Source organism: Canis aureus, chromosome 16 (genome assembly GCF_053574225.1).
Source record: "Canis aureus isolate CA01 chromosome 16, VMU_Caureus_v.1.0, whole genome shotgun sequence".
Taxonomy (NCBI): domain Eukaryota; kingdom Metazoa; phylum Chordata; class Mammalia; order Carnivora; family Canidae; genus Canis; species Canis aureus.
Window position 1 is genome coordinate 65,334,367 of NC_135626.1, and position 20,088 is coordinate 65,354,454.

Sequence of the window (20,088 nt, forward strand, 5' to 3'; positions counted from 1 at the left end):
CATTGTTACCCTGAGTCTCAGAAGCCTCTGGCAAACGTCTCTGCTGAAGACCTGGGAAACTCACTCTGCAGGCAGTGTGGAACTGTGAGGGACTGAGGCTGAGCTCAACTCTCAGAAGTAAGATGCTTTTGGACAAGGCGTTCAGCTACCCTCTCATGTAAGGAACTTAGTATGTAGCACCAGTCTACCACAGGAATTACTAGGAAATCGCTGGACTGAGCTTGGAGGCACTAGTCTTGTGTGCCGGGTGATTCCAATTACCTCTCCCAACACTTCCGTCAAACAGCAACCCTAGGCCTCTTAGAAGCCAAGGGTACCAGCAGGCTGGATGTGGAGGTACAGGCCATAAGCTCAACTCTCACAAGTGTGTATGCATGGGAGGCAGATGTCTGCTACCCACTGGGACATGGGATATGGAACCTGGCTACACTCTGATTGATGAAAGCCGTTGGAAATCGCTGTATTCAACTCAGATACACGGGAGTTCAGGCCCAGTGCTCACACATGCTTTTCCCGCAACCTCTCCCAGCCACTAACATAAGGATGTTAGCAGTTACTCCTACAGTCAGGCAGGATGCGGGAGGGTTCTGCCCTGTCCTCAGCTCTCACAGGGAAGCATGTCTTGAAGCCAGCTGTCAACTAGCTGCATTCCTATGGCAGTGAGAAGGTAGCAGTACTCTGAGTCAGGAGGTTCCAAGATTACCACTCTGCTGCACCTGGAGATACCCTCCAGGTCTGCATTGTTAGCTTGTACTCAGAGGCCTCTGGCAATCGTCTCAGGTGAAGACGTGTGAAACTCACTCTGCAGGCAGTGTGGAATTGTGAGGGACTGAGGGTGAGCTCAACTCTCAGAAGTAAGATGCTTTTGGACAAGGCGTTCACCTACATTCTCACATATGGAACTTAGTATGTAGCACCTGTCTACCACAAGAATTACTGGGAAATCGTGAATTGAGCTTGGAGGCACTCGTCTTGTGAGCCGGGGGATTCCAATTACCTCTCCCAGCACTTCCGTCAAACAGCGTGCCTAGGCCTTTTAGAAGCCAAGGGTACCAGCAGGCTGGTTGTGGAGGTACAGGCCATAAACTCAACTCTCAGAAGTGTGTATGCATGGGAGGCAGATGTCTGCTACCCTCTCGTACATGGGATTTGGAACCTAGCTACACTGTGATTGAAGAAGGCCATTGGAAATCGCTGTATTCAACTCAGATACACGGGAGTTCAGGCCCAGTGCTCACACATGCTTTTCCCGCAACCTCTCCCAGCCACTAACTTAAGGATGTTAGCAGCTACTCCTACAGTCAGGCAGGATGTGGGAAGTTTCTGCCCTGTCCTCAGCTCTCACAGGGAAGCATGTCTTGAAGCCAGCTGTCTAGTAGCTGCATTCCTATGGCAGTGAGAAGGTAGCAGTACTCTGAGTCAGGAGGTTCCAAGATTACCACTCTAGTGCACCTGGACATAACCTCCAGGTCTGCATTGTTAACTTGCGCTCAGCAGCCTCTGGCAAACTTCTCTGGTGAAGACCTTCGAAACTCACTCTGCAGGCAGTGTGGAACTGTGAGGGACTGAAGGTGAGCTCAACTCTCAGAAGTAAGATGCTTTTGGACAAGGCGTTCAGCTACCTTCTCACATATGGAACTTAGTATGTAGCACCTGTCTACCACAAGAATTACTGGGAAATCGTGAATTGAGCTTGGAGGTACTGGTCTTGTGTGCAGGGAGATTCCAATTACCTCTCCCAGCACTTCCGTCAAACAGCGAGCCTAGGCCTTTTAGAAGCCAAGGGTACCAGCAGGCTGGATGTGGAGGTACAGGCCATAAGCTCAACTCTCAGAAGTGTGTATGCATGGGAGGCAGATGTCTGCTACCCGCTCGTCCATGGGATTTGGAACCTAGCTACACTCTGGTTGAGGAAAGCCGTTGGAAATCGCTGTATTCAACTCAGATACACGGGAGTTCAGGCCCAGTGCTCGCACATGCTTTTCCCGCAACCTCTCCCAGCCACTAACATTAGGATGTTAGCAGCTACTCCTACAGTCAGGCAGGATGCGGGAGGGTTCTGCCCTGTCCTCAGCTCTCACAGGGAAGCATGTCTTGAAGCCAGCTGTCAACTAGCTGCATTCCTATGGCAGTGAGAAGGTAGCTGTATTCTGAGTCAGGAGGTTCCAAGATTACCAGTCTACTGCACCTGGGGATACCCTCCAGGTCTGCATTGTTACCCTGCGTCTCAGAAGCCTCTGGCAAACGTCTCTGCTGAAGACCTGCGAAAATCACTCTGCAGGCAGTGTGGAACTGTGAGGGACTGAGGCTGAGCTCAACTCTCAGAAGTAAGATGCTTTTGGACAAGGCGTTCAGCTACACTCTCATGTAAGGAACTTAGTATGTAGCACCAGTCTACCACAGGAATTACTAGGAAGTCGCTGGACTGAGCTTGGAGGCACTAGTCTTGTGTGCCGTGTGATTCCAATTACCTCTCCCAACACTTCCGTCAAACAGCAACCATAGGCCTCTTAGAAGCCAAGGGTACCTGCAGGCTGGATGTAGAGGTACAGGCCATAAGCTCAACTCTCAGAAGTGTGTATGCATGGGAGGCAGATGTCTGCTACCCACTGGGACATGGGATATGGAACCTGGCTACACTCTGATTGATGAAAGCCGTTGGAAATCGCTGTATTCAACTCAGATACACGGGAGTTCAGGGCCAGTGCTCAAACATGCTTTTCCCGCAACCTCTCCCAGCCACTAACATAAGGATGATAGCAGCTACTCCTACAGTCAGGCAGGATGCGGGAGGGTTCTGCCCTGTCCTCAGCTCTCACAGGGAAGCATGTCTTGAAGCCAGCTGTCAACTAGCTGCATTCCTATGGCAGTGAGAAGGTAGCAGTACTCTGAGTAAGGAGGTTCCAAGATTACCACTCTACTGCACCTGGACATACCCTCCAGGTCTGCATTGTTAACTTGCGCTCAGCAGCCTCAGGCAAACTTCTCTGGTGAAGACCTTCGAAACTCACTCTGCAGGCAGTGTGGAACTGTGAGGGACTGAAGGTGAGCTCAACTCTCAGAAATAAGATGCTTTTGGACAAGGCGTTCAGCTACCTTCTCACAAATGGAACTTAGTATGTAGCACCTGTCTACCACAAGAATTACTGGGAAATCGTGAATTGAGCTTGGAGGCACTCGTCTTGTGTGCTGGGAGATTCCAATTACCTCTAACAGCACTTCCGTCAAACAGCGAGCCTAGGCCTTTTAGAAGCCAAGGACACCAGCAGGCTGGATGTGGAGGTACAGGCCATAAGCTCAACTCTCAGAAGTGTGTATGCATTGGAGGCAGATGTCTGCTACCCGCTCGTACATGGGATTTGGAACCTAGCTACACTCTGGTTGAGGAAAGCCGTTGGAAATCACTGTATTCAACTCAGATACACGGGAGTTCAGGCCAGTGCTCACACATGCTTTTCCCGCAACCTCTCCCAGCCACTAACATTAGGATGTTAGCAGCTACTCCTACAGTCAGGCAGGATGCGGGAGGGTTCTGCCCTGTCCTCAGCTCTCACAGGGAAGCATGTCTTGAAGCCAGCTGTCAACTAGCTGCATTCCTATGGCAGTGAGAAGGTAGCAGTATTCTGAGTCAGGAGGTTCCAAGATTACCAGTCTACTGCACCTGGGGATACCCTCCAGGTCTGCATTGTTACCCTGCTTCTCAGAAGTCTCTGGCAAACGTCTCTGCTGAAGACCTGCGAAACTCACTCTGTAGGCAGTGTGGAACTGTGAGGGACTGAGGCTGACCTCAACTCTCAGAAGTAAGATGCTTTTGGACAAGGCGTTCAGCTACCCTCTCACGTATGGAACGTAGTATGTAGCACCAGTCTACCACAGGAATTACTAGGAAATCGCTGGACAGAGCTTGGAGGCACTAGTCTTGTGTGCCGGGTGATTCCAAATACCTCTACCAACACTTCCGTCAAACAGCGAGCCAAGGCCTTTTAGAAGCCAAGGGTACCAGCAGGCTGGTTGTGGAGGTACAGGCCATAAGCTCAACACTCAGAAGTGTGTATGCATGGGAGGCAGATGTCTGCTACCCACTCGGACATGGGAGTTGGAACCTAGCTACACTGTGATTGAAGAAGGCCATTGGAAATCGCTGTATTCAACTCAGATACACGGGAGTTCAGGCCCAGTGCTCACACATGCTTTTCCCGCAACCTCTCCCAGCCACTAACTTAAGGATGTTAGCAGCTACTCCTACAGTCAGGCAGGATGCGGGAGGGTTCTGCCCTGTCCTCAGCTCTCACAGGGAAGTATGTCTTGAAGCCATCTGTCAACTAGCTGCATTCCTATGGCAGTGAGAAGGTAGCAGTACTCTGAGTCAGGATGTTCCAAGATTACCACTCTACTGCACCTGGACATACCCTCCAGGACTGCATTGTTAACTTGCGCTCAGCAGCCTCTGGCAAACTTCTCTGGTGAAGACCTTCGAAACTCACTCTGCAGGCAGTGTTGAACTGTGAGGGACTGAAGGTGAGCTCAACTCTCAGAAGTAAGATGCTTTTGGACAAGGCGTTCACGTACCTTCTCACATATGGACCTTAGTATGTAGCACCTGTCTACCACAAGAATTACTGGGAAATCGTGAATTGAGCTTGGAGGTACTGGTCTTGTGTGCCGGGAGATTCCAATTACCTCTCCCAGCCCTTCCGTCAAACAGCGAGCCTAGGCCTTTTAGAAGCCAAGGATACCAGCAGGCTGGATGTGGAGGTACAGGCCATAAGCTCAACACTCAGAAGTGTGTATGCATGGGAGGCAGATGTCTGCTACCCGCTCGTACATGGGATTTGGAACCTAGCTACACTCTGGTTGAGGAAAGCCGTTGGAAATCGCTGTATTCAACTCAGATACACGGGAGTTCCGGCCAGTGCTCACACATGCTTTTCCCGCAACCTCTCCCAGCCACTAACATTAGAATGTTAGCAGCTACTCCTACAGTCAGGCAGGATGCGGGAGGGTTCTGCCCTGTCCTCAGTTCTCACAGGGAAGCATGTCTTGAAGCCAGCTGTCAACTATCTGCATTCCTATGGCAGTGAGAAGGTAGCAGTATTCTGAGTCAGGAGGTTCCAAGATTACCAGTCTACTGCACCTGGGGATACCCTCCAGGTCTCGTTGTTACCCTGCTTCTCAGAAGCCTCTGGCAAACGTCTCTGCTAAGACCTACGAAACTCACTCTGCAGGCAGTGTTGAACTGTGAGGGACTGAGGCTGAGCTCAACTCTCAGAAGTAAGATGCTTTTGGACAAGGCGTTCAGCTACCTTCTCACATATGGAACTTAGTATGTAGCACCTGTCTACCACAAGAATTACTGGGAAATCGTGAATTGAGCTTGGAGGCACTCATCTTTTTGCCGGGAGATTCCAATTACCTCTCCCAGCACTTCCGTGTAACAGCGAGCCTAGGCCTTTTATTTTTTTATTTATTTTTTATTTTTTTTTTGAGCCTAGGCCTTTTAGAATCCAAGGGTACCAGCAGGCTGGATGTGGAAATACAGGCCATAAGCTCAACTCTCAGAAGTGTGTATGCATGGGAGGCAGATGTCTGTTACCTACTCGGACATGGGATATGGAACATGGCTACACTCTGATTGATGAAAGCCGTTGGAAATCGCTGTATTCAACTCAGATACACGGGAGTTCAGGCCCAGTGCTCACACATGCTTTTCCCACAACGTCTCCCAGCCACTAACATAAGGATGTTAGCAGCTACTCCTACAGTCAGGCAGGATGCGGGAGGGTTCTGCCCTGTCCTCAGCTCTCACAGGGAAGCATGTCTTGAAGCCAGCTGTCAAGTAGCTGCATTCCTATGGCAGTGAGAAGGTAGCAGTATTCTGAGTCAGGAGGTTCCAAGATTACCACTCTACTGCAACTGGAGATACCCTCCAGGTCTGCATTGTTAATTTGTACTCAGAAGCCTCTGGCAATCGTCTCTGGTGAAGACGTGTGAAACTCACTCTGCAGGCAGTGTGGAACTGTGAGGGACTGAGGGTGAGCTCAACTCTCAGAAGTAGGATGCTTTTGGACAAGGCGTTCAGCTACCTTCTCACATATGGAACTTAGTATGTAGCACCTGTCTACCACAAGAATTACTGGGAAATCGTGAATTGAGATTGGAGGCACTCGTCTTGTGTGCCGGGAGATTCCAATTACCTCTCCCAGCCCTTCCGTCAAACAGCGAGCCTAGGCCTTTTAGAAGCCAAGGATACCAGCAGGCTGGATGTGGAGGTACAGGCCATAAGCTCAACTCTCAGAAGTGTGTATGCATGGGAGGCAGATGTCTACTACCCGCTCGTACATGGGATTTGGAACCTAGCTACACTCTGATTGAGGAAAGCCGTTGGAAATCGCTGTATTCAACTCAGATACACGGGAGTTCAGGCCCAGTGCTCACACATGCTTTTCCCGCAACCTCTCCCAGCCACTAACATTAGGATGTTAGCAGCTACTCCTACAGTCAGGCAGGATGCGGGAGGGTTCTGCCCTGTCCTCAGCTCTCACAGGGAAGCATGTCTTGAAGCCAGCTGTCAACTAGCTGCATTCTTCTGGCAGTGAGAAGGTAGCAGTATTCTGAGTCAGGAGGTTCCAGGATTACCAGTCTACTGCACCTGGGGATACCCTCCATGTCTGCATTGTTACCCTGCGTCTCAGAAGCCTCTGGCAAACGTCTCTGCTGAAGACCTGCGAAACTCACTCTGCAGGCAGTGTGGAACTGTGAGGGACTGAGGTTGAGCTCAAGTCTCAGAAGTAAGATGCTTTTGGACAAGGCGTTCAGCTACCCTCTCACGTATGGAACTTAGTATGTACCACCAGTCTACCACAGGAATTACTAGGAAATCGCTGGACTGAGCTTGGAGGCACTAGTCTTGTGTGCCGGGTGATTCCAATTACCTCTCTCAGCGCTTCCGTCAAACAGAGAGCCTAGGCCTTTTAGAAGACAAGGGTACCAGCAGGCTGGATGTGGAGGTACAGGCCATAAGCTCAACTCTCAGAAGTGTGTATGCATGGGAGGCAGATGTCTGCTACCGACTGGGACATGGGATATGCAACCTGGCTACACTCTGATTGATGAAAGCCGTTGGAAATCGCTGTATTCAACTCAGATACATGGGATTTCAGGCCCAGTGCTCACACATGCTTTTCCCGCAACCTCTGCCAGCCACCTACATAAGGATGTTAGCAGCTACTCCTACAGTCAGGCAGGATACGGGAGGGTTCTGCCCTGTCCTCAGCTCTCACAGGGAAGCATGTCTTGAAGCCAGCTGTCAACTAGCTGCATTCCTATGGCAGTGAGAAGGTAGCAGTACTCTGAGTCAGGAGGTTCCAAGATTACCACTCTACTGTACCTGGAGATACCCTCCAGGTCTGCATTGTTAACTTGCTCTCAGCAGCCTCTGGCAAACTTCTCTGGGGAAGACCTTCGAAACTCACTCTGCAGGCAGTGTGGAACTGTGAGGGACTGACGGTGAGCTCAACTCTCAGAAGTAAGATGCTTTTGGACAGGGCGTTCAGCTACCCTCTCACGTATGGAACTTAGTATGTACCGCCAGTCTACAACAGGAATTACTAGGAAATCGCTGGACTGAGCTTGAGGGCACTACTCTTGTGTGCCGGGTGATTCCAATTACCTCTCCCAACACTTCCGTCAAACAGCGAGCCTAGTCCTTTTAGAAGCCAAGGGTACCAGCAGGCTGGCTGTGGAGGTACAGGCCATAAGCTCAACTCTCAGAAGTGTGTATGCATGGGAGGCAGATGTCTGCTACCCACTCGGACATGGGAGTTGGAACATAGCTACACTGTGATTGAAGAAGGCCATTGCAAATCGCTGTATTCAACTCAGATACACGGGAGTTCAGGCCCAGTGCTCACACATGCTTTTCCCGCAACCTCTCCCAGCCACTAATATTAGGACGTTAGCAGCTACTCCTACAGTCAGGCAGGATGCGGGAGGGTTCTGCCCTGTCCTCAGCTCTCACAGGGAAGCATGTCTTGAAGCCAGCTGTCAACTAGCTGCATTCCTAAGGCAGTGAGAAGGTAGCAGTATTCTGAGTCAGGAGGTTCCAAGATTACCACTCTACTGCACCTGGGGATACCCTCCAGGTCTGCATTGTTACCCTGCGTCTCAGAAGCCTCTGGCAAACGTCTCTGCTGAAGACCTGCGAAACTCACTCTGCAGGCAGTGTGGAACTGTGAGGGACTGAGGCTGAGCTCAACTCTCAGAAGTAAGATGCTTTTGGACAAGGCGTTCAGCTACCCTCTCACGTATGGAACTTAGTATGTAGCACCAGTCTACCACAGGAATTACTAGGAAATCGCTGGACTGAGCTTGGAGGCACTAACTTGAATCCCGGGTGATTCCAATTACCTCTCCCAGCACTTCCGTCAAACAGCGAGCCTAGGCCTTTTAGAAGCCAAGGGTATCAGCAGGCTGGATGTGGAGGTACAGGCCATAAGCTCAACTCTCAGAAGTGTGTATGCATGAGAGGCAGATGTCTGCTACCCGCTCGTACATGGGATTTGGAACGTAGCTACACTCTGGTTGAGGAAAGCCGTTGGAAATCGCTGTATTCAACTCAGATACACGGGAGTTCAGGCCCAGTGCTCACACATGCTTTTCCCGCAACCTCTCCCAGCCACTAACATTTGGAGGTTAGCAGCTACTCCTACAGTCAGGCAGGATGCGGGAGGGTTCTGCCCTGTCCTCAGCTCTCACAGGGAAGCATGTCTTGAAACCAGCTGTCAACTAGCTGCATTCCTATGGCAGTGAGAAGGTAGCAGTATTCTGAGTCAGGAGGTTCCAAGATTACCAGTCTACTGCACCTGGAGATACCCTCCAGGTCTGCCTTGTTACCCTGCGTGTCAGAATCCTCTGGCAATCGTCTCTGCTGAAGACGTGCGAAACTCACTCTGCAGGCAGTGTGGAACTGTGAGGGACTGAGGCTGACCTCAACTCTCAGAAGTAAGATGCTTTTGGACAAGGCGTTCAGCTACCCTCTCACGTATGGAACGTAGTATGTAGCACCAGTCTACCACAGGAATAACTAGGAAATCGCTGGACTGAGCTTGGAGGCACTAGTCTTGTGTGCCGGGTGATTCCAATTACCTCTAACAACACTTCCGTCAAACAGCGAGCCAAGGCCTTTTAGAAGCCAAGGGTACCAGCAGGCTGGATGTGGAGGTACAGGCCATAAGCTCAACTCTCAGAAGTGTGTATGCATGGGAGGCAGATGTCTGCTACCCACTCGGACAATTGAGTTGGATCCTAGCTACACTGTGATTGAAGAAGGCCATTGGAAATCGCTGTATTCAACTCAGATACACGGGAGTTCAGGCCCAGTGCTCACACATGCTTTTCCCGCAACCTCTCCCAGCCACTAACATTTGGAGGTTAGCAGCTACTCCTACAGTCAGGCAGGATGCGGGAGGGTTCTGCCCTGTCCTCAGCTCTCACAGGGAAGCATGTCTTGAAGCCAGCTGTCTAGTAGCTGCATTCCTATGGCAGTGAGAAGGTAGCAGTACTCTGAGTCAGGAGGTTCCAAGATTACCACTCTATTGCACCTGGACATACCCTCCAGGTCTGCATTGTTAACTTGCGCTCAGCAGCCTCTGGCAAACTTCTCTGGTGAAGACCTTCGAAACTCACTCTGCAGGCAGTGTAGAACTGTGAGGGACTGAATGTGAGCTCAACTCTCAGAAGTAAGATGCTTTTGGACAAGGCGTTCAGCTACCTTCTCACATATGGAACTTAGTATGTAGCACCTGTCTACCACAAGAATTACTGGGAAATCGTGAATTGAGCTTGGAGGTACTGGTCTTGTGTGCAGGGAGATTCCAATTACCTCTCCCAGCACTTCCGTCAAACAGCGAGCCTAGGCCTTTTAGAAGCCACGGGTAGCAGCAGGCTGGATGTGGAGGTACAGGCCATAAGCTCAACTCTCAGAAGTGTATATGCATGGGAGGCTGATGTCTGCTACCCGCTCGTACATGGGATTTGGAACCTAGCTACACTCTGGTTGAGGAAAGCCGTTGGAAATCGCTGTATTCAACTCAGATACACGGGAGTTCAGGCCCAGTGCTCACACAAGCTTTTCCCGCAACCTCTCCCAGCCACTAACATTAGGATGTTAGCAGCTACTCCTACAGTCAGGCAGGATGCGGGAGGGTTCTGCCCTGTCCTCAGCTCTCACAGGGAAGCATGTCTTGAAGCCAGCTGTCAAATAGCAGCATTCATATGGCAGTGAGAAGGTAGCAGTATTCTGAGTCAGGAGGTTCCAAGATTACCAGTCTACTGCACCTGGGGATACCCTCCAGGTCTGCATTGTTACCCTGCGTCTCAGAAGCCTCTGGGAAAGGTCTCTGCTGAAGACCTGCGAAACTCACTCTGCAGGCAGTGTGGAACTGTGAGGGACTGAAGGTGAGCTCAACTCTCAGAAGTAAGATGCTTTTGGACAGGGCGTTCAGCTACCCTCTCACGTATGGAACTTAGTATGTACCGCCAGTCTACAACAGGAATTACTAGGAAATCGCTGGACTGAGCGTGAGGGCACTACTCTTGTGTGCCGGGTGATTCCAATTACCTCTCCCAACACTTCCGTCAAACAGCGAGCCTAGTCCTTTTAGAAGCCAAGGGTACCAGCAGGCTGGCTAGGTAGGTACAGGCCATAAGCTCAACTCTCAGTAGTGTGTATGCATGGGAGGCAGATGTCTGCTACTCGCTCGGACATGGGAGTTGTAACCTAGCTACACTGTGATTGAAGAAGGCCATTGGAAATCGCTGTATTCAACTCAGATACACGGGAGTTCAGGCCCAGTGCTCACACATGCTTTTCCCACAACCTCTCCCAGCCACTAACATAAGGATGTTAGGAGCTACACCTACAGTCAGGCAGGATGCGGGAGGGTTCTGCCCTGTCCTCAGCTCTCACAGGGAAGCATGTCTTGAAGCCAGCTGTCAACTAGCTGCATTCCTATGGCAGTGAGAAGGTAGCAGTACTCTGAGTCAGGAGGTTCCAAGATTTCCAGTCGACTGCACCTGGAGATACCCTCCAGGTCTGCAATGTAACTTGTACTCAGAAGCCCTGGCAATCGTCTCTGGTGAAGACGTGTGAAACTCATTCTGCAGGAAGTGTGGAAGTGTGAGGGACTGAGGGTGTGCTCAACTCTCAGAAGTAAGATGCTTTTGTACAAGGCGTTCAGCTACCATCTCACATATGGAACTTAGTATGTAGCACCTGTCTACCACAAGAATTACTGGGAAATCGTGAATTGAGCTTGGAGGCACTCGTCTTGTGTGCCGGGAGATTCCAATTACCTCTCCCAGCACTTCCGTCAAACAGCGAGCCTAGGCCTTTTAGAAGCCAAGGGTACCAGCAGGCTGGATGTGGAGGTACAGGCCATAAGCTCAACTCTCAGAAGTGTGTATGCATGGGAGGCTGATGTCTGCTACCCGCTCGTACATGGGATTTGGAACCTAGCTACACTCTGGTTGAGGAAAGCCGTTGGAAATCGCTGTATTCAACTCAGATACACGGGAGTTCAGGCCCAGTGCTCACACATGCTTTTCCCGCAACCTCTCCCAGCCACTGACATAAGGATGTTAGCAGCTATTCCTACAGTCAGGCAGCATGCGGGAGGGTTCTGCCCTGTCTTCAGATCTCTCAGGGAAGCATGTCTTGAAGCCAGCTAGCTGTCAACTAGCTGCATTCCTATGGCAGTGAGAAGGTAGCAGTATTCTGAGTCAGGAGGTTCCAAGATTACCAGTCGACTGCACCTGGGGATACCCTCCAGGTCTGCATTGTTACCCTGCGTCTCAGAAGCCTCTGGAAAACGTCTCTGCTGAAGACCTGCGAAACTCACTCTGCAGGCAGTGTGGAACTGTGAGGGACTGAGGGTGGGCTCATCTCTCAGAAGTAAGATGCTTTTGGACAAGGCGTTCAGCTACCCTCTCACGTATGGAACTTAGTATGTAGCACCAGTCTACCACAGGAATTACTAGGAAATCGCTGAACTGAGCTTGGAGGCACTAGTCTTGTGTGCCGGGTGATTCCAATTACCTCTCCCAGCACTTCCGTCAAACAGGGAGCCTAGGCCTTTTAGAAGCCAAGGGTACCAGCAGGCTGGATTTGGAGGTACAGGCCATAAGCTCAACTCTCAGAAGTGTGTATGCATGGGAGGCAGATGTCTGCTACCCGCTCGTACATGGGATTTGGAACCTAGCTACACTCTGGTTGAGGAAAGCCGTTGGAAATCGCTGTATTCAACTCAGATACACGGGAGTTCAGGCCCAGTGCTCAAACATGCTTTTCCCGCAACCTCTCCCAGCCACTAACATTAGGATGTTAGCAGCTACTCCTACAGTCAGGCAGCATGCGGGAGGGTTCTGCCCTGTCCTCAGCTCTCACAGGGAAGCATGTCTTGAAGCCAGCTGTCAACTAGCTGCATTCCTATGGCAGTGAGAAGGTAGCAGTACTCTGAGTCAGGAGGTTCCAAGATTACCACTCCACTGCACCTGGAGATACCCTCCAGGTCTACATAGTTAACTTCTACTCAGAAGTCTCTGGCAATCGTCTCTGGTGAAGACGTGTGAAACGCACTCTGCAGGCAGTGTGGAACTGTGAGGGACTGGGGGTGAGCTCAACTCTCAGAAGTAAGATGCTTTTGGACAAGGCGTTCAGCTACCATCTCACATATGGAACTTAGTATGTAGCACCTGTCTACCACAAGAATTACTGGGAAATCGTGAATTGAGCTTGGAGGCACTCGTCTTGTGTTCCGGGAGATTCCAATTACCTCTCCCAGCACTTCCGTCAAACACCGAGCCTAGGCCTTTTAGTAGCCAAGGTTACCAGCAGGCTGCCTGTGGAGGTACAGGCCATAAGCTCAACACTCAGAAGTGTGTATGCATGTGAGGAAGATGTCTGCTACCCGCTCGTACATGGGATTTGGAACCTAGCTACACTCTGGTTGAGGAAAGCCGTTGGAAATCGCTGTATTCAACTCAGATACACGGGAGTTCAGGCCCAGTGCTCACATATGCTTTTCTCGCAACCTCTCCCAGCCACTAACATTAGGATGTTAGCAGCTACTCCTACAGTCAGGCAGCATGCGGGTGGGTTCTGCCCTGTCCTCAGCTCTCTCAGGGAAGCATGTCTTGAAGCCAGCTAGCTGTCCACTAGCTGCATTCCTATGGCAGTGAGAAGGTAGCAGTATTCTGAGTCAGGAGGTTCCAAGATTACCAGTCGACTGCACCTGGGGATACCCTCCAGGTCTGCATTGTTACCCTGCGTCTCAGAAGCCTCTGGCAAACGTCTCTGCTGAAGACCTGCGAAACTCACTCTGCAGGCAGTGTGGAACTGTGAGGGACTGAGGGTGAGCTCAACTCTCAGAAGTAAGATGGTTTTGGACAAGGCGTTCAGCTACCCTCTCACGTATGGAACTTAGTATGTAGCACCAGTCTACCACAGGAATTACTAGGAAATCGCTGAACTGAGCTTGGAGGCACTAGTCTTGTGTGCCGGGTGATTCCACTTACCTCTCCCAGCACTTCCGTCAAACAGCGAGCCTAGGCCTTTTAGAAGCCAAGGGTACCAGCAGGCTGGATGTGGAGATACAGGCCATAAGCTCAACTCTCAGAAGTGTGTATGCATGGGAGGCAGATGTCTGCTACCCACTCGGACATGGGAGTTGGAAACTAGCTACACTGTGATTGAAGAAGGCCATTGGAAATCGCTGTATTCAACTCAGATACACGGGAGTTCAGGCCCAGTGCTCACACATGCTTTTCCCGCAACCTCTCCCAGCCACTAACATTAGGATGTTAGCAGCTACTCCTACAGTCAGGCAGGATGCGGGAGGGTTCTGCCCTGTCCTCAGCTCTCACAGGGAAGCATGTCTTGAAGCCAGCTGTCAACTAGCTGCATTCCTATGGTAGTGAGAAGGTAGCAGTACTCTGAGTCAGGAGGTTCCAAGATTACCACTCTACTGCACCTGGAGATACCCTCCAGGTCTGCATTGTTAACTTGTACTCAGAAGCCTCTGGCAATCGTCTCTGGTGAAGACGTGTGAAACTCACTCTGCAGGCAGTGTGGAACTGTGAGGGACTGAGGGTGGGCTCAACTCTCAGAAGTAAGATGCTTTTGGACAAGGCGTTCAGCTACCATCTCACATATGGAACTTAGTATGTAGCACCTGTCTACCACAAGAATTACTGGGAAATCGTGAATTGAGCTTGGAGGCACTCGTCTTGTGTGCCGGGAGATTCCAATTACCTCTCCCAGCACTTCCGTCAAACAGCGAGCCTAGGCCTTTTAGAAGCCAAGGGTACCAGCAGGCTGGATGTGGAGGTACAGGCCATAAGCTCAACTCGCAGAAGTGTGTATGCATGGGAGGCAGATGTCTGCTACCCGCTCGTACATGGGATTTGGAACCTAGCTACACTCTGGTTGAGGAAAGCCGTTGGAAATCGCTGTATTCAACTCAGATACACGGGAGTTCAGGCCCAGTGCTCACACATGCTTTTCCCGCAACCTCTCCCAGCCACTAAAATTAGGATGTTAGCAGCTACTCCTACAGTCCGGCAGCATGCGGGAGGGTTCTGCCCTGTCCACAGCTCTCTCAGGGAAGCATGTCTTGAAGCCAGCTAGCTGTCACCTAGCTGCATTCCTATGGCAGTGAGAAGGTAGCAGTATTCTGAGTCAGGAGGTTCCAAGTTTACCAGTTGACTGCACCTGGGGATACCCTCCAGGTCTGCATTGTTACCCTGCATCTCAGAAGCCTCTGGCGAACGTATCTGCTGAAGACCTGCGAAACACACTCTGCAGGCAGTGTGGAACTGTGAGTGACTGAGGGTGGGCTCAACTCTCAGAAGTAAGATGCTTTTGGACAAGGCGTTCAGCTACCATCTCACATATGGAACTTAGTATGGAGCACCTGTCTACCACAAGAATTACTGGGAAATCGTGAATTGAGCTTGGAGGCACTCGTCTTGTGTGCCGGGAGATTCCAATTACCTCTCCCAGCATTTCCCTCAAACAGCGAGCCTAGGCCTTTTAGAATCCAAGGGTACCTGCAGGCTGGATGTGGAGGTACAGGCCATAAGCTCAACTCTCAGAAGTGTGTATGCATGGGAGGCAGATGTCTGCTACCCGCTCGTACATGGGATTTGGAACCTAGCTACACTCTGGTTGAGGAAAGCCGTTGGAAATCGCTGTATTCAACTCAGATACACGGGAGTTCAGGCCCAGTGCTCACACATGCTTTTCCCGCAACCTCTCCCAGCCACTAACATTAGGATGTTAGCTACTACTCCTACAGTCAGGCAGGATGCGGGAGGGTTCTGCCCTGTCCTCAGCTCTCACGGGGAAGCATGTCTTGAAGCCAGCTGTCAACTAGCTGCATTCCTATGGCAGTGAGAAGGTAGCAGTACTCTGAGTCAGGAGGTTGCAAGATTACCACTCTACTGCACCTGGAGATACCCTCCAGGTCTGCATTGTTAACTTGTACTCAGAAGCCTCTGGCAATCGTCTCTGGTGAAGACGTGTGAAACTCACTCTGCAGGCAGTGTGGAACTGTGAGGGACTGAGGGTGTGCTCAACTCTCAGAAGTAAGATGCTTTTGGACAAGGCGTTCAGCTACCATCTCACATATGGAACTTAGTATGGAGCACCTGTCTACCACAAGAATTACTGGGAAATCGTGAATTGAGCTTGGCGGCACTCGTCTTGTGTGCCGGGAGATTCCAATTACCTCTCCCAGCACTTCCGTCAAACAGCGAGCCTAGGCCTTTTAGAAGCCAAGGGTACCAGCAGGCTGGATGTGGAGGTACAGGCCATAAGCTCAACTCTCAGAAGTGTGTATGCATGGGAGGCAGATGTCTGCTTCCCGCTCGTACATGGGATTTGGATACTAGCTACACTCTGGTTGAGGAAAGCCGTTGGAAATCGCTGTATTCAACTCAGATACACGGGAGTTCAGGCCCAGTGCTCACACATGCTTTTCCCGCAACCTCTCCCAGCCACTAACATTAGGATGTTAGCAGCTACTCCTAGAGTCAGGCAGCATGCGGGAGGGTTCTGCCCTGTCCTCAGCTCTCTCAGGGAAGCATGTCTTGAAGCCAGCTAGCTGTCAACTAGCTGCATTCCTATGGCAGTGAGAAGGTAGCAGTATTCTGAGTCAGGAGGTTCCAAGATTACCAATCGACTCCAAGTGGGGATACCCTCCAGGTCTGCATTGTTACCCTGCGTCTCAGAAGCCTCTGGCAAACGTCTCTGATGAAGACCTGCGAAACTCACTCTGCAGGCAGTGTGGAACTGTGAGGGACTGAGGGTGAGCCCAACTCTCAGAAGTAAGATGGTTTTGGACAAGGCGTTCAGCTACCCTCTCACGTATGGAACTTAGTATGTAGCACCAGTCTACCACAGGAATTACTAGGAAATCGCTGAACTGAGCTTGGAGGCACTAGTCTTGTGTGCCGGGTGATTCCACTTACCTCTCCCAGCACTTCCGTCAAACAGCGAGCCTAGGCCTTTTAGAAGCCAAGGGTACCAGCAGGCTGGCTGTGGAGATACAGGCCATAAGCTCAACTCTCAGAAGTGTGTATGCATGGGAGGCAGATGTCTGCTACCCACTCGGACATGGGAGTTGGAACCTAGCTACACTGTGATTGAAGAAGGCCATTGGAAATCGCTGTATTCAACTCAGATACACGGGAGTTCAGGCCCAGTGCTCACACATGCTTTTCCCGCAACCTCTCCCAGCCACTAACATAAGGATGTTAGCAGCTACTCCTACAGTCAGGCAGCATGCGGGAGGGTTCTGCCCTGTCCTCAGCTCTCACAGGGAAGCATGTCTTGAAGCCAGCTGTCAACGAGCTGCATTCCTATGGCAGTGAGAAGGTAGCAGTACTCTGAGTCAGGAGGTTCCAAGATTACCACTCTACTGCACCTGGAGTTACCCTCGAGTTCTGCATTGTTAACTTGTACTCAGAAGCCTCTGGCAATCGTCTCTGGTGAAGACGTGTGAAACTCACTCTGCAGGCAGTGTGGAAGTGTGAGGGACTGAGGGTGTGCTCAACTCTCAGAAAGAAGATGCTTTTGAGAAGGCGTTCAGCTACCTTCTCACATATGGAACTTAGTATGTAGCACCTGTCTACCACAAGAATTACTGGGAAATCGTGAATTGAGCTTGGAGGCACTAGTCTTGTGTGCCTCGTGATTCCAATTACCCTCCCAGCACTTCCGTCAAACAGCGAGCCTAGGCCTTTTAGAAACCAACGGTACCAGCAGGCTGGCTGTGGAGGTACAGGCCATAAGCTCAACTCTCAGAAGTGTGTATGCATGGGAGGCAGATGTCTGCTACCCACTCGGACATGGGATTTGGAAACTAGCTACACTCTGGTTGAGGAAAGCCGTTGGAAATCGCTGTATTCAACTCAGATACACGGGAGTTCAGGCCCAGTGCTCACACATGCTTTTCCCGCAACCTCTCCCAGCCACTAACATAAGGATGTTAGCAGCTACTCCTACAGTCAGGCAGCATGCGGGAGGGTTCTGCCCTGTCCTCAGCTCTCACAGGGAAGCATGTCTTGAAGCCAGCTCTCAACTAGCTGCATTCCTATGGCAGTGAGAAGGTAGCAGTATTCTGAGTCAGGAGGTTCCAAGATTACCAGTCGACTGCACCTGGGGATACCCTCCAGGTCTGCATTGTTACCCTGCGTCTCAGAAGCCTCTGGCAAACGTCTCTGCTGAAGACCTGCGAAACTCACTCTGCAGGCAGTGTGGAACTGTGAGGGACTGAGGCTGAGCTCAACTCTCAGAAGTAAGATGGTTTTGGACAAGGCGTTCAGCTACCCTCTCACGTATGGAACTTAGTATGTAGCACCAGTCTACCACAGGAATTACTAGGAAATCGCTGAACTGAGCTTGGAGGCACTAGTCTTGTGTGCCGGGTGATTCCAAATACCTCTCCCAGCACTTCCGTCAAACAGCGAGCCTAGGCCTTTTAGAAGCCAAGGGTACCAGCAGGCTGGCTGTGGAGGTACAGGCCATAAGCTCAACTCTCAGAAGTGTGTATGCATGGGAGGCAGATGTCTGCTACCCATTCGGACATGGGAGTTGGAACCTAGCTACACTGTGATTGAAGAAGGCCATTGGAAATCGCTGTATTCAACTCAGATACACGGGAGTTCAGGCCCAGTGCTCACACATGCTTTTCCCGCAACCTCTCCCAGCCACTAACATAAGGATGTTAGCAGCTACTCCTACAGTCAGGCACCATGCGGGAGGGTCCTGCCCTGTCCTCAGCTCTCACAGGGAAGCATGTCTTGAAGCCAGCTGTCAACTAGCTGCATTCCTATGGCAGTGAGAAGGTAGCAGTACTCTGAGTCAGGAGGTTCCAAGATTACCACTCTACTGCACCTGGAGATACCCTCCAGTTCTGCATTGTTAACTTGTACTCAGAAGCCTCTGGCAATTGTCTCTGGTGAAGACGTGTGAAACTCACTCTGCAGGCAGTGTGGAAGTGTGAGGGACTGAGGGTGTGCTCAACTCTCAGAAGTAAGATGCTTTTGTACAAGGCGTTCAGCTACCTTCTCACATATGGAACTTAGTATGTAGCACCTGTCTACCACAAGAATTACTGGGAAATAGTGAATTGAGCTTGGAGGCACTAGTCTTGTGTGCCGGGTGATTCCAATTACCCTCCCAGCACTTCCGTCAAACAGCGAGCCTAGGCCTTTTAGAAACCAAGGGTACCAGCAGGCTGGCTGTGGAGGTACAGGCCATAAGCTCAACTCTCAGAAGTGTGTATGCATGGGAAGCAGATGTCTGCTACCCACTCGGACATGGGAGTTGGAACCTAGCTACACTCAGGTTGAGGAAAGCCGTTGGAAATCGCTGTATTCAACTCAGATACACGGGAGTTCAGGCCCAGTGCTCACACATGCTTTTCCCGCAACCTCTCCCAGCCACTAACATAAGGATGTTAGCAGCTACTCCTACAGTCAGGCAGCATGCGGGAGGGTTCTGCCCTGTACTCAGCTCTCACAGGGAAGCATGTCTTGAAGCCAGCTGTCAACTAGCTGCATTCCTATGGCAGTGAGAAGGTAGCAGTATTCTGAGTCAGGAGGTTCCAAGATTACCAGTCGACTGCACCTGGGGATACCCTCCAGGTCTGTATTGTTACCCTGCGTCTCAGAAGCCTCTGGCAAACGTCTCTGCTGAAGACCTGCGAAACTCACTCTGCAGGCAGTGTGGAACTGTGAGGGACTGAGGCTGAGCTCAACTCTCAGAAGTAAGATGGTTTTGGACAAGGCGTTCAGCTACACTCTCACGTATGGAACTTAGTATGTAGCATCAGTCTACCACAGGAATTACTAGGAAATCGCTGAACTGAGCTTGGAGGCACTAGTCTTGTGTGCCGGGTGATTCCAATTACCTCTCCCAGCACTTCCATCAAACAGCGAGCCTAGGCCTTTTAGAAGCCAAGGGTACCAGCAGGCTGGATGTGGAGGTACAGGCCATAAGCTCAACTCTCAGAAGTGTGTATGCATGGGAGGCAGATGTCTGCTACCCGCTCTTACATGGGATTTGGAACCTAGCTACACTCTGGTTGAGGAAAGCCGTTGGAAATCGCTGTATTCAACTCAGATACACGGGAGTTCAGGCCCAGTGCTCACACATGCTTTTCCAGCAACCTCTCCCAGCCACTAACATAAGGATGTTAGCAGCTACTCCTACAGTCAGGCAGCATGCGGGAGGGTTCTGCCCTGTCCTCAGCTCTCACAGGGAAGCATGTCTTGAAGCCAGCTGTCAACTAGCTGCATTCCTATGGCAGTGAGAAGGTAGCAGTATTCTGAAGCAGGAGGTTCCAAGATTACCAGTCGACTGCACCTGGGGATACCCTCCAGGTCTGCATTGTTACCCTGCGTCTCAGAAGCCTCTGGCAAACGTCTCTGCTGAAGACCTGCGAAACTCACTCTGCAGGCAGTGTGGAACTGTGAGGGACTGAGGCTGAGCTCAACTCTCAGAAGTAAGATGGTTTTGGACAAGGC